General features: G+C 58.7%; 1 long non-coding RNA gene across 1 annotated transcript; it reads left to right on the forward strand.

Annotated features, from left to right (window-relative positions):
• The first annotated feature begins 483 nt into the window (after positions 1–483).
• Positions 484–1,285, forward strand: LOC306659528. Its single transcript, XR_013763327.1, has 3 exons — positions 484–660; positions 797–1,152; positions 1,229–1,285. It is a non-coding gene; the product is annotated as an uncharacterized lncRNA (long non-coding RNA).
• Positions 1,286–14,506: the final 13,221 nt, after the last annotated feature.

Genomic DNA, 14,506 nt, shown 5'->3' on the forward strand with positions numbered 1-14,506 from the left:
TCAGGGTGGGGTCCTCGTGGCCCCCGCAGCCGAGAAGCCTCACGGTGGTGAGCGGGTGTCCTGCGCCTGCTGCAGCTGAGGGAGGAGGCCTCCCGGTGCGGAGCGCGGTGACTCCCTCTGTCAAGGGCTCCCCAACAGGCCCCACAGGCAGGAGCCCTTGGCCCAGCGCTGAGCTGACGTGGGGTCCTGGGCTCAGGAGGCCTGTGTCCAGACGCGGCAGGACCTGTCCTCAGAGCCCCGTGCGTCCTCTCCCTGGGGGCTGGGGTGGTGCTGCTAGCGGTGTGCAGGGCTGGCACTGCGCCCTTCTCCCCAGAGGCAGGATTTCCCCAGAAGCTCGGGTTAAGCCAGGCAAAGCTCCAAAACACAGGCAGAACTTCTTCTTTCAGCTTTTACTGCATTTTAAAAATGCTCCGCATTTCCTCAACAGAATGTGAGCACCTGACCCTTTCCCTGCCCGGGAGGCCCCATCAGCCTCTCCCCTGCACCGCCCTGGCCACACCTATGGACTCCAAATTGAAGTTCTGGAATTCTGTGGTCCTGGAACCACCAGTATTTATGCCCACTGCATGTGCTGGTCACTGTGTGTGTCCACCACAGTGTGTTCCAGTCCCTGCATGTGCAGCTCACTCTGCCGGTCACCATGTGTGATGGTCCCTGTAGGTGCTGGTCCCTGCAGATGCAGGTCACTGAGCTGATCACCATGTGTGTTGGTCCCTGCAGGTGCAGGTCACTGTACTGGTCACCGTGTGTGATGGTCCCTGCAGGTGCTGGTCCCTGCAGGTGCTGGTCCCTGCAGGTGCTGGTCACTGAGCTGGTCACCATGTGTGCTGGTCCCTGCAGGTGCTGGTCACTGAGCTGGTCACCATGTGTGCTGGTCCCTGCAGGTGCTGGTCCTTGCAGGTGCTGGTCACTGTACTGGTCACCGTGTGTGATGGTCCCTGTAGGTGCTGGTCCCTGCAGGTGCAGGTCACTGTACTGGTCACCATGTGCGTTGGTCCCTGCAGGTGCTGGTCACTGTACTGGTCACCATGTGTGATGATCCCTGTAGGTGCTGGTCCCTGCAGGTGCTGGTCACTGAGCTGGTCACCATGTGTGCTGGTCTCTGCAGGTGCTGGTCACTGAGCTGGTCACCATGTGTGCTGGTCCCTGCAGGTGCTGGTCCCTGCAGGTGCTGGTCACTGTACTGGTCACCATGTGTGATGATCCCTATAGGTACTGGTCCCTGCAGGTGCTGGTCACTGAGCTGGTCACCATGTATGCTGGTCCCTGCAGGTGCTGGTCCCTGCAGGTGCAGGTCACTGAGCTGGTCACCATGTGTGCTGGTCCCTGCAGGTGCTGGTCCCTGTGCTGGTCACCATGTGTGCTGGTCCCTGCAGGTGTGGTCACTGTGCTGGTCACCATGTGTGCTGGTCTTGGGCGTGCAGGTTGCTGTGTGTGCAGACAGTTCAGAGAGGGCCTGCTGGGAAACCCTCTGAAATCGCGCTGTTCTTGTCCTCCTGAGCAGCGTGGGGTTAACACAGCAGACCCCTCAGTGCTACCAGACCAAGGGGTGCTGGGCTCTCTCGGAGGGGAAAGGGTCCTTGCCTGGAGGGGGTGGAGTCACCGGGAGGTGCTCTGGGTCCCAGGACCCTGGGGTCCACCAGGCAGTCCCCAGCTCAGGGAAGGGTGCTGGGAGCAGCTGTGCCCTCCAGCTGCCCTGGGAAATGGCTGTCCACAGTTCCGTCCCTGCAGCAGGTAATCTTTCCTGATGGTCCTCCGGGGCTTCTCCCAGCAGGGCACTTGGCCCTGGGCAGAACCCTGGTCCCAGAGAAGGGTCCAGCTGGAATGTCTTGTGTTCTCTGTTCATCAAATTGGGTGCACCTTCAGCCTCAGCCTCCTGAAGCATGGAGCTCCACATTAAGATGTTGGTGGAGGGCACACCTGTGGTCCCAGCAATGGGAGGCTGAGGCAGGAGGGTGGCCTGCTGGAGGCCACCCTGGCAACCTAACAAGGCCCCGTCACAAAGTGAGAAGTGAGGGAGGCTGGGGTGTGGCCTAGTGGCGGAGCACCCGGTTCAGTTCCAGCACCAACACAAACAGGCACACAGGAAGCTGGCAACTTGGTGGGGGCCACAGGGCCCGCCTGACGGGCACTTCCCGCTCGCTGGTGCCGTGGCCCGTGCCGGTCCTGGCTTGCCTGTGAGGGCGAGCCTGCCCTACACAGGCCCCTGTCTCTGAGTGAGTGAGTCTCATGGTGGTCTCCAGATCACGGGCCATGCCCGAGGGCCTCGGTGGGAGCAGCCTGGGCCCGAGGGCCTGGGAGGGTCACTGATTGTCCTGCGCGGTCTGCCTCACGACATTTTAACTGATACCTTGACTCCATGGCTCCCTGTGAGACAGCCAGCTGGGTGGGCAAGGCTCATGGGGCAGCCAGGAGTGGCCCTGTGCTGCTGGGCGGCTGGCCTGGAGCCATAGCCCCTCCCCTTCTCCGACCACGGCTGCTGTCCACGTCTGGGCTGCTGCTTCTGGTTGTCATTCTGGGGTTGCCAGATCAGATGCTCTGCACTGGCTCCTGTTAGCTCCCGCCCCACGGGTCCCAGCTCCACTCTGCTGCTGGTACGTCCCGCTGGGACTCGCTGTGTTCCTCAGTAAGTCCCTGCACTGTGAAGTGTCCCTGGCGTGCTGAACCCCGTTGGGTCACATGTCACCGGGCTGCCCTCCCGGTGACTAGGAGTGAGTGTGGTCAGCCCCTCTGGATGCTGCTGGGCCTTCTGCCTGGCGATGCTGCTTCCTTACGCCTGTCCTCTGCTTTGCCTGTGTTCCTCACAGCCTGCCTCGCCTGCACCCTGCTGCCCTGCGTCCCCCTCCTGGCCTCTGTCCTCCTGTTGTGCTGTGCACTCCCTCCTCGGGGCCTCCCTGCACAGCTCCTCCGTGTCCACGCACTGCCGTTTGGTCCCAGGTCTTCTTCTGCCTCACTTTCCCCTTCATTTTGCTGGAGCGCATCCTCGAGGAGCCTTCTGAGACACACGGGGTGAATGTCTAGGGAACACGAGTGGCAGGAAGCTTCACCCTAACTCCATGCCCTGCTCCCTTTTGCTGGAACCAATCTCCAAGTCAAAGGTCACTTTTCAGGGGCTAAGAATTGAACCCCACCTGTCCTGTCCACTTTCAGACCTGGTTCCTCTTCCCCGATGTGCCCTTGGCAGGGGTCACTGCTGCTGGTGGCAGTCCCTGCTCGGCCCCAGGAAGCTCCCAGCCCACCGCTATGCCCACGCTCTCTTCCTGTTGCTGCCACTGGCCAGATGGGTCCTCAGTGTGGGTTGCGTGTTTTGCAAGCTACGTGTGGACTGTGGCTATAGACTGTGTGCGGGGTGGGTCTGTGCTTCCCACGGTGCCCTCTGCCTGGCAGGGACGCTGGCTGCGTCTCGCCCAGTCTTCTCCTGGGAGCAGGGTGGAGGTACAGGCTCCTCCGCTGGTAGTGGCTCTCAGTGCTGGCTCAGGTGGGGAGGGTCTGTCCCGTCAGGCTCTGGGGAGGGGCCGTGAGACAGGGGCTGAAGCCTGGGCTGACCATCAAAGTCAGTCTTGCCTGCATTGCACCGAGTGATGGGGCTGACTGTGCTTCCAGGTTGGTGGACATGCCCACTGGCCAGGAGGGTGACGCCACCCAGCTCCAGGAGACAGGCTGCTGCTGGACCCTCCCGACCTTGCCCTGTGGTCTGCTGGCCAACCCCTCTGTCCTCATCTCACCCTCTGCACTACCCCAGAGAGTGAGAATGAGCCTTCCCCAAGTCCCTCGAGCTGTTTGGCAACTCACTAAAAATGTCGTGGGAAGGCCTGACTTGAGGCCAAGTTGGACAGAGCACAGGACATTGGCAAACCACAAGTGGCCGCTGGCCACTGATGTGAGGCATCCTGCGGGACTGGGTCCTTCCGCCTACGGGCCAGACATGAGCTTCCAGAAGTGGGTGCCGGGGCTGCATTGTGCTCCAGGGCAGCCCGTGGGTCGATAGGGGACCTGGGTCGGGGGAACGGCTCTGCTTGGGGCCTAATGCCGGAGTAAACACGCTTTCCTGTGGCCTCCGCCTCTCTTCTGATAAGGGCCAACCTCATCCTGCACTCACGGCCTCCTCTAAAAGCATCTCCTGAGGCCCACCTCCATTCCCTCAGCTCGCGGGCGGCTTCACCGCGGGGCTTGAGTGTACAGTGACCGGCAGCCGGCAAGCAGGTTTGTCCTAAGGTCTTCACAGAACACAGGTGCGGCCTCAGCTGCCCCCCAGTCAGGTGGGTCCTCCCAGAGCCACGGTCAACCTTCGGAAACAAGGGGCTTCCTTCCTGGCCTCCAGTCTCCGCCGCTCCACGGAGGGCACTCCTGCGGGTGGCTGGCAGGATTTGCGCACCTGAGTCCCTGCAGACACGGAGCCCTTTGTTAGTGATCCTGCCTGCTGTCAGGCCTGCCTCCCCCGGCACTACGCAGCTGCTCCGTGGAGGAGCAGGCTGGCATCACAGGTGACCGGGACCCGGGACAGGTGCCCAGTGCCCCAGCCCAAGGGTGCTGTGCTGCTCTGTTGACCAGCTCTAAAGCAGGTCTGGGGAGCCGAAGAGACAGGAGGCCATGCCCCCACAAACAGCAGAAGGCCCAGCTGTGGGTGGACCTGGAGTGTTCCTGGAGGTTTCGAGGTCAAAGGCTGGGTCTCCAGTGCAGCAGGGTTCAGAGAGGGTTCAGACTGATCCTGAGGGCTCTGAGCTCAGCTGTACATGGATCCTTGGAAGACTGAAGGGACTCGGGACCCGTGGAGGTGTAGGACGTGGGACCAGTTGGAGCAGGTAGGTCCCTGGCGTGTCCCTGGCCTCTTTCTCTGCTTCCTGTCTGCCCTGAGCTGAGGGCTCCTCTGCACACCCTTCCGCCATGAGGTTTCTGCCTGGGAGCCATTGGCCATGGACTGAAACCTCACAACCACAAGCCAAAGCAAAGCCTCCCTCCTTTAGGCTGCTCTGCCAGGCATTTCGTTGGCAGTGATGAAAGCTGGTCCACACGGGGACCGAGGGTTTGCCGAGGATGCTAGACTCACAGAGACAGCCAGCAGGGTGGGTGTGAGCCTCGATCCAGCCGGTCACCCTCCTGCCGCAGCCTCGTGTCCAGAGCTGCCGACCATGGCACAGGGCGGGCTGTCTCCAGCAAGCCCACAGCATGGCCATTGTAGGAGCAGCTGGGCTTTCTTCTCTTGTCCAGGAGAGACACTGTGGGCTGCGCCCTCCACCTGGTGGAGCTGGCCTTGAGTTCAGGGTGGCAGGAACAGAGCAGGTGAAAAAAACACTGTGTGATGCTCACCCGGAGCTCTCCAACGGCCGGCCAGTGCTGGACTAAGCCAGGACTGTGGTACAGAGCAGGACAGAGAGCTGGACAGACTTGTGGAGGCAGAGAAGTCAGGGCCTGAGCTGGGCTGTCCTGCACTCTGGCCGTGAGCTGCGAACAGTGCCATCTGTGGGGAGTCCGATCCTTTTACTGCAGAAAAGGAAGCCAACTCTCAACTTCACGAGGGACCGTAGGGGACCCTGTGTAGCCAAATCTACTGAAGTGTCAGCAAATGTCTCCGTCCACTCCAGCGAAAGCCTTTTCTCCAGCGAAAGCCTTAGGCGGGGCGGCTGATAAGCAGCAGAACACACTGGGCACAGTGCAGAGCCTGGGAAGGCCAGAGATCCATGTCCATGGAGGCCAGTCCCTCGGGGCGCTGCCTCCTGTGCCCTGGTGCCCTTGTGCAGGATGAGTACAGGTCTCCCAAGACCTCTCTCTCTCTCTCTTTCTGACGTGGGGTCTCGCTGTGTTGCCTAGGCAGGTCCTGCGCTCTTGGGCTCAGGGACCCTCCTGTGCTCTGAGAGGCTGGGCCTTCCAGGCAGAGCCCTGCAACCTGAGCGCCTCCCCCAAACCCCACCTCCCCCCGACTTCCCCAGGGCTGGGGGCTGCCATTCAGACCACGGCAGGTCGTTCCCACCTCCCGATTCCAAGGCTGACTACACAGTCAGTCAGGCTGCAGTGTGGGCTGGCTGAGGATGGACGTAGACCAGCACAGCAGGACGGACGGAGCCCAGGAGGGAAGCCGGCACCGGGCCAGGGGCTCGCAGATGTGGGGACCGCGCAGTGGGAAGGAGGGAAGCTTCAACAGACAGCTCAGGGACAACTGGGAGCCATGTGCAGACCCCACGTGAGGCCTGCACCTACTTCCTGTGCACAAATTGATTTGAATGGACAGATGGCCCAAATATGAATGTTAAATGTAGCCGGTTGTGGTGGCACATGCCCGTCATCCCAGGGTCTGGGGAGACTGAAGCAGAAGGTTGTGAGTTCAAAGCCAGCCTCAGCAACTTAGCAAGGCCCAAGGCAACTCAGTGAGACCCTGTCTCTAAATTTAAAAAGGGCTGGGGGAGAGGCTGAGTGGTTAAGCACCCCTGGGTTCGATCCCTGTTACCAAAAAGAAGACTGAAACTCTACAACTACTGGAGGGAAAAGGTAAGTCCTCTCAACCATGGGGCGGCTGTGGATTCTTAGCGCTGACAGGGGAGGCAAAGGCAGGAGGAGAAACACAGGCCCCTGGACGGTGCCGTCAACTGCCCACACCAGCAGTCACTGACAAGAAAGGGAGAGGATGGCCTGCAAAGCAGAGGAAGACCGGTGAGACAGACCTGACCAGGACCCGGGTCCGAAACCTGAGGCTCCACGAGGAGGTACCAGCAAGCGCAGCCAGCTCCGTGGCATCCCGGCCAGAGCAAAGCCAGCAGGGCCCCTGGCCCCACGAAACCCCCAGCCTTTCTAGGGAGCGGGAGGCGAGGGCCGGGAGGCAGCAGCCACACGTGTCACTAGCAGAGCATGGAAACAGCCCAGCACCCACCCTGGGCCCCAGGTGCTCACCCAGAACAGGCAAAAGTGCCCCACATACACCATCCTTGATGTAAGTCCACATAGCCCCAGAGTCCAGCGGCCGGTTGGTGGGGACAAGCAGAGTTCCCTGATGGAATGCAGCTGCCCTCTTGGGAGGAGGCCGAGGGCGTTCCTGGGAAGAGCCCAGATGCAGGTCCACAGGTGGCAGGCTCCCTTCTACGCAAAGCAGTGGACGGCTCACTGGGGCAGTGGCTGGGGAGGGTGCAATAGGCCCTCACAGGGGGACGCCAGGGCTTTGAGCAACAAGGGAGGCAGGGCTGCCTGGCACGTGGATGCTCGCAGTGGCTGCCCTTGATTCTGGGCCAGGTCTTCTCTCCCACTCCCTCCTCCTGGCCAGAGGGTGCCTGAGAGGGACGCCTGTCCCTCGCCCTGCACAGTGGACTCTTCCCTGCAGGGACGCACTGGTCCCAAACTCAAGGCCATGCATGACCCCACAGTGGGAGCAGCGCACTGATGTGGCACACCCGCCCAGCCACTCTGCCCAGCGAGACCAGAAGGAGCAGCCGCCGAGACTCAGCAGCTCCCATGTCTGCCTGGCTCCCCACCTGAGGCCATGCAGCTCTGGCCCTGCTTGCTCCAGGGGCCTTGGATGGTGCAGACACCCTCCATCTCCAGCTCTGGAGACCAGGCTCCTTCCCCGCCACCTCCCGGAGGTGTGTCCGGCCTGGACGAGCGTGCGGCCCAGGCCTGCAGTGACCCACAGGCTCCACGAGGTTCTTGGAGGAGGAAATGCTGTGTTCTTCCAGATGTTTCGAAACCTGAACCCTCCATGTGGCCAGAGGATTTAGACGGGAACTGGAATTTTGTTGACAGGCTCCCGTGGTGTCATGTGCCGTGTCAGAACAAGCAGGGCACAGGGTCCTGGCCTCCGTCCCTGCTGAGGCAAGAGCGTCTGAGAAGGCGACCACATTCCCGACGTGGGAGGCCGGGCTGTGTTTTATGGGCTCTGTTAAGGGACTGGAGCAGAGAAGCCTGTTTTTGTGGATAGAGACTGATTTGGGGAGAAGGAGTGGGGGCTGAGGCTGGATGGCCACCTGACTTGATGGTGAAGCTTCACTTGGCCACATGGCCTTGCAGACGAGCGGGAAGCCTCCCTGGACACTGGGCATTGAGCCAGGGTCCTGATCAGCAGGGAGAGGAAGGCCGGCCTGGACGCCCTGAGAGGAGGGGTGCGGAGCCTCGAGGGCAAGCAGAGCGGCCAGAGCCGAGGGGGCCACCCGTCCACGCCCGCTGCCCTCGTCTCCCTACCCTTGCTCGTGCTGGCCCATCAAGGACTGTGGCCGCAGAGCCTGCCGCAGGTGCCTCAGCTCCTGTCTGTTCCTGGAAACAGAACGCAGATCTACCTCACGGCGCCAGGCTCTGGACGGCTGGGGACATGGAGGGGCTCCTGTGCTCTCTGTCCAGGCCTTGGGGGCGGACTTCCCTCTCCGCAGACTCCAGGTCTGTCCTCCTCGTGCGCAACACAGCTCCCTCTCTGATCCTGGTGGAGGAGACACCAGGGCTCCCTGCAGGCAGGGATCCGGCCACGGCCGGAGGAGCCAAGTCCTGACTGCACTGGGCCCAGCCAGAAGGTCGGATCCGCAGGCCTGGGCATCCGGCCCGGTGGGGTGGTTCTCTCCTGCTCAGGCCCCTCAGGACCACCCACACCTCCAGACGTGCCCAGCAGGGAGCAGGCAACAGGCAGCAGCTCTGCTGGGGTGGACCGGGAACCGGCTGCCCTCCTGGGCCCAGCGAGGCCCCGCACCTGCACAAGGCGAGCCCACACAGCCCCTTTTCCTGCTGCGTGTGACTCCCTGAGTCTGGGAGGGGAGGAGACCTCGGACCCAGCCCCAGGGCCTCACATTTCCAGGAGGCCTGACTGTAGTGAGCCTTCCGGCTGGCTAGGTCCTGCTGCTTCCTGGCTCTCAGGCCAAGACGGGTTGGGGACAGCACTGTGCAGCATGGATCCCTGAGTCACCTGTGCAGTGGTGAAGCTCAGATGCCCGTCCTTGCTCCGAGGGGGGCTCCTGGGTGGCTGTGTGGCGGGCGGGGCAGCCAGGAGCCGCTGAGCAGACGCCCTGGGCACCTTTCTTCGGGTGTTGCTGGAGCTTCCCGAAGCCCTGTACTCACAGCTCCGTCTCCCCAGAAGCGGCTGTTGCCCACGGTGTCTCCTCCGTCAGCTGCGCCCAGCTGTGCCCGCTGCAGTTCCGCGCTGCAGATGGGTCCTGGTGTGAGTAGCAGGCGTGACATCTCCATGTCAAACATGCTCAACATGCACTGTGCCTCACGGCCACCGTGTCAGCATCTTGCTCTGCTGACCTGAATCTGTCTCGCTACGATGGATGTGACCCGTTCTGCTTTTTTGGTTCGCTGTCATCTTTGTTCAGGAGTGTGCGACACACAATGAGATGCCCATGTCCATGCTGTGCGTCGATGCTGTGACGTGCATGCACCCTGGAAGCCATTGCTGGTCACATGACGAGCATGTTCCTTGCCCATGACTTCCAGGCTTCACGCTGCCGCCCGCCCCCCGACCTTATGTCCTGTGAAGGACGGGCAGGCTCTGGAGTTGTGAGGAGTGGCCCGCTGCCCCACTGTCCTGCAGGCTCACTGCTCTGAGATCACCAGAGCTCGCTGTTCTGGTGCCCTGGGTGGGTTTGCCTGTCGCTTATCCAGGCCAGGGTGGACATTTGTGTTCTTCTGGCCTGGCTGATGGGCTGTGAAGTGGGAGTCCCCAGCATCTGGCCGAGCAGCCGCCAGGTGCTTCCCAGGCGCTGAGCTGGCAGTTGAGACCTCTTCATCTTACCACCCCTGGGGTCAGCCCATGTCTCCCAACGGCTTGGACTGGCATGTCCCTGATGACTGCCGCCCTTTCAGACCCTCTGTGGCTCCAGGGCCCTCCGGGTGTCTTCTTAGGTGACATGTCCATTCCAAGGTGTCAACGTGTCAGCTCGTGTGACTAAGGAAAGCAACTTAGAGGAATATTTATTAGACTCGAGGTTCCAGAGTCTTCCATCCATGGTTGCTGCTCCGTGGCTCTGGGCCCCAGGCAAGGCCCAGCATCGTGGTAGAAGGACATGGCTGAGGAAGGCTGTCAGCTCGTGGCAGCTGGGCAGCGGAGGGAAGTAGGGGTGGGAATGAGACACAGCCCCCGAGTGCTGCCCCAGGCCCCCTCCCCCCAGGCCCCAGGTGCTGCAGTCTGCACCTCCCCCCGGTCCCCTCGACTTTAACCCAACCAAGGGTCAACCAACCGGGGAGGGCAAAGCCCTCAGCGTCCACCACTCCCCACAGCCCCCGAACCTGCCCCACAGAGACCAGGCATCAGCACAGGAGCTGGCAGGGACGTTCGGGTCGACCCCAGCAGACACGCTGACCACCTCTGAACCGAGTGCCCAGCCTCGTGCTGAGAGGGAAGGCTTCCTCGTGCTCTGGACAGGTCCTTGCTGGTTCTGCAAGCATTTGCTCAGGGCGATTGTCCGCCTTTCACTTTCTTTCAGCGTCTCTTAACAGTAACAAGTTAGATCGGTGAAATTAAAGTGCACTGCTTTGAACTTTTTATGTGATATCGAAAAAAAATGCTTTCCAAACGGGAGGAGCGATCATTTCGTCTTGCATTCCTTGACCGTTGTGGCTCTGACGCATGGACAACGATGGCCACTTCAGCCTCAGTTAGAAAGGGGTGTGAACCAGGGAGTGAGGACGGCTCGGGAAGGTCGCTCTTCACTGCGACGCCACCAGGCGTTGGTCAGAAGTGCATTGGCTCAGCCCGCGCGAGCACTGCGGGCCCCCACTGCTCAGTGTCTCTTAAGACCATGGAATCCCAGATTTCCCCTCACCTGCTCACTGCCTGTTAGGAATAGGGGTCCCACCCCTTCCCTCAGCTGCTCCTGGTCTCTTAGTATGGCCACTTCCCACACTTTTCCTCCAGCATCTGAGTCCAGGTGTGACCATCCACAGCCAAGGCCTCTCTCCCTCCGTCCTGCCCACTTTCCCTGTGGTTAGTTCAGTGGCTGGGCCTCCACAGATCATGCTGGGAAGATGGTAAGTACTGTGCACCTCTAACTCTGTGCGGAAGGACTGGCAGCTTCCTGCAAAGAACTGGCACAGAAGTGCCACGGAGGCTCTGCCTCCTGAGGCCTCCCTGGGCACCAGGTGGTCCTCCAGCCGGGGCAGATCTGCACAGCCCCAGGTGGGCTCTGCGGGTCTCCGTTTCCCCATGAGCTCATCTGGCCCTAGTAGAGGACAGTGACTCGTCACCACATGCAGGCCTGTGACCCACAGCCCCACAGGGAACAGCCACGTCCAGTCACAAGAGTACCCCCGCGCGCTGCCCTTTCCAGCCCTGGCCATGTCTTCTCCTCAGCCTCTGTAACTTGCTGATCTGAGAATGTCACAAAGTGGAGTTTGGCAGAGACCTCCGAGGGCAGACCTCTGCATCTGCCGGTCCTTCACAGTGTCCATGGTGGTGTGGTGTCCTGACCATGGTCAGGACCAGGCTCACCCGTCACATTCGTGTGTGTGCAAGCTCTGGAGTCTGCAGGTAGGTGCCCAGGAGTATTTTGCTGTTCATTGGAGGGCATGTGCTTAATTGCCTTGGACACAGCCCGCAAGCAGGGGGACATGAGGCAGTGCAGGCCAGGACTGCAGTGCAAGGAAGCATTCGCAAGAGTCCTCTCAACACACAAGCAAACAGACCACACGTATTTGTACTTTATTTTTTCTTTTGAGGTGAGGACTTGCTGATGCTAGCCTCAGACTCAAGATCCTCCTGCCTCAGCCTCCTGCGTAGCTGCCATCACAGGTGGGCACCACCATGCCCAGCTTCTTGGAAAATTGATCCACAATAAGGGGCCAAGATAATGCCATGATGAAAGAAAGCTTCTTAAAAATAGTGTCAGATTTATGTTCAGGGAGAAACTCTGGTCTTTAAGTCAAACAACACACACACACACACAAATTGGAAATGGATTAAAGCCCAAATTCTAAATTCTAGAATATCAAACTTCTGCAAGGAAACAGGAGAGAGACTCTGCCCTGGGGCGGGCAAGGTTTTCTTAGCTCTAACACAAGAAGCAGGAAGCTTTTTGTTTGTTTGTTTGTTTTTTTCAGATAAAAAAGACTGATATTCTTTATTCTGCACTTAAAAGAAGTATGTCTTTTGTCTTACATTGGAAATATTTTTTAGAATATTACTTCTCCCTTTTTTGCAGCTAGTTTATAGTGATAGCACTAATATTCATGCCTTATCACAACATTCCCAAGTGTTTACAAGGTTACACAATCCTTTATCCATATAAATCTTTTAAAAAGAAAACTCCAGTTTCAAATAAAACAGCCTCTGCACTTCCTATTTATTTATTTATTTTTGGTGTAATCATAAATTTACTTAGGGTAATGTTGTTTGATTCATTCTGTTATTTTTTCCCTTCCCCCCACCCCTCCCACCCCTCTTTTCCCTCTATATAGTCCTTCCTTCCTCCATTCTTGCCCCCCTCCCATCCCCCATTGTGTGACATCATCTGCTTTTTAGTGAGATCATTCGTCCTTTGGTTTTTTGAGATTGGCTTATCTCACTTAGCATGATATTCTCCAATTTCATCCATTTGCCTGCAAATGCCATGATTTTATCATTCTTTATGGCTGAGTAATATTCCTTTGTGTATATATACCACAGTTTTTATCCATTCATAAATTGAAGGACATCTAGGTAGGAAGCAGTTTTAAAGAGTGATTGTACTTCATTGAATCAAAAACTGCTCTTTGAAAGTCACCATTAAGGAAAAAAGTCAGCTCAGGCACACCCCGGGGGGTGGGCAGCAGGCACAGGGAGTCAGCTCAGGCACACCCCGGGGGGTGGGCAGCAGGCACAGGGAGTCAGCTCCCCTCTGCCCAGGCCACACTCCACCCCTGCGCATTTGCCCAAAGAGACACGGGATGCATCCACACAGCTGTTTCAACACCAAAACCCACAGACACGAAAGGCTAGCGCCTGGCAGAGCGCGCACTGTGCACACAGGAAACACCACCAACTGCCCGAGCTGCACAGACTCAAGCAGCAGGCCTCAGGGGCCTTGCCAAGGGAAGAGGCAGGCTCGGCGGCCATGCTTCTGTCCCGTGGATCTCTGAGCCTGAGGTCCGTGCGTGGCCAGACCCGGTAGAGGGGGATCTGCAGAAGAGCCCCTCACGGTGGCCAAGGTGGTGGGCTGGTTTGGAGCAGGCTGGTTCAGAACGAGGGTCCTGTGCGAGGCCACAGACCAGGACAGACCCAAAGGTGCGGGGGCGCCCGGCATATAGAACTCATGCCAAGGGAATGTGCCTGGCGGATAACAGCCCATGCCAGAGGTTGGAAACTTCCTCTGGAAGATGTTGGCAAGGACTCGTCGTAAGTTGGGCTCTGCTAAGGCCTTCCTTGGAAGACGCTGGCAAGGACTCGTCGTAAGTTGAGTAAAGCCGGAGCCCCTTCTTTAAAATATTGACTTTTTCCCTTTCTTGTTTTTCTAATGAAAGCTCACCTTGCTACAGTGAGTGATTATGCTCAATAAAGCTTCTCAGTTGAGGGATGGTAGGAACACAAACAATTCAAATCATTTCCAACAAAATAAGTTCAATTGATTACACTAAACACTAATTTTCCTATGGGGAACGCTGAACATTCTGAAGCAACATGTTTTGTGATGTTGTTAGCTTTAGGTAAAGGTTAAATCTTAAAGAAAAATGTGCGTCAGCATGTTCTGTAGGTTTCGGGTCAAGAAGAGCCCATTACGGAAAAATGTTAAGTGTCAGGTGGCACTAGTTGGCTGATTTTACAACCTAACTTCTGTTATCTATTGAAACTTTTAAAGAAGTGGGAGCAAGGGTATATAAGCTGTAAAGGAGTTCAATAAAGTTGTCAGCATTCCAACACTGACCCGAGTCCGTGTGGTTTGCTGTCCATCGCCGACGCTGCGCCGCTTAATTCTTTGGGGGCTTTTGCTTTTCAGGCCATTGAGGACCCTTGGACTCTGCTGCTAGGGCTGGTCCCCGGCACAAAGGGGAGCATCCTGTGGGCACAAGCCACCCACTGGGCCTTGAAAGGGACCGTCCTAACCAGGCGTCCCCTCCGCCTGCGTCTGAAAGTCCTGTCCTGCCTGCTTGCCGCCTGCTCTCTGCTCGTGTTTGGCAGCACCTCCGCCTTCCAGAGCCACACGGCAGACTTTGTCTTTTGACAATGGGATGTTTCCGTGGCAGGTGTATCCCTCAGTCACCAACTTGTAACTGGAAGTCTGTGAATGGTTCGCACTTTCCCTTTCCTTTCTGCAGGGCTGAGAACTGGAGCCAGGGTCCCACCCTATGCCAGGCAAATGCTCCGCTGTGAAACCACCCAGCCTGCACTTCAATGAATCATGTGATCGCAACACTTAACAAGGCCAGAATCGATGGGGCTGCTCTGTTCTGCCCACTCCCCCTGCATGTCCACTCCTCTGGAGGTGGGTCGGGACAAGAGCATCCCTCCTGACCACCCTGCATGGTGCCCACCCTCCCCACCCTCCAGAGCTGTCGGCTGGTGCTCACCTGGCATCCTGGCATCTGGGGGCCTGGTGGTCCCTCAGCATTCCACCCTCAATCTGCTCCTGGG

This window comes from Sciurus vulgaris (assembly GCF_902686455.1).
Source record: "Sciurus vulgaris genome assembly, chromosome: 4".
NCBI classification, from domain to species: Eukaryota; Metazoa; Chordata; class Mammalia; order Rodentia; family Sciuridae; genus Sciurus; species Sciurus vulgaris.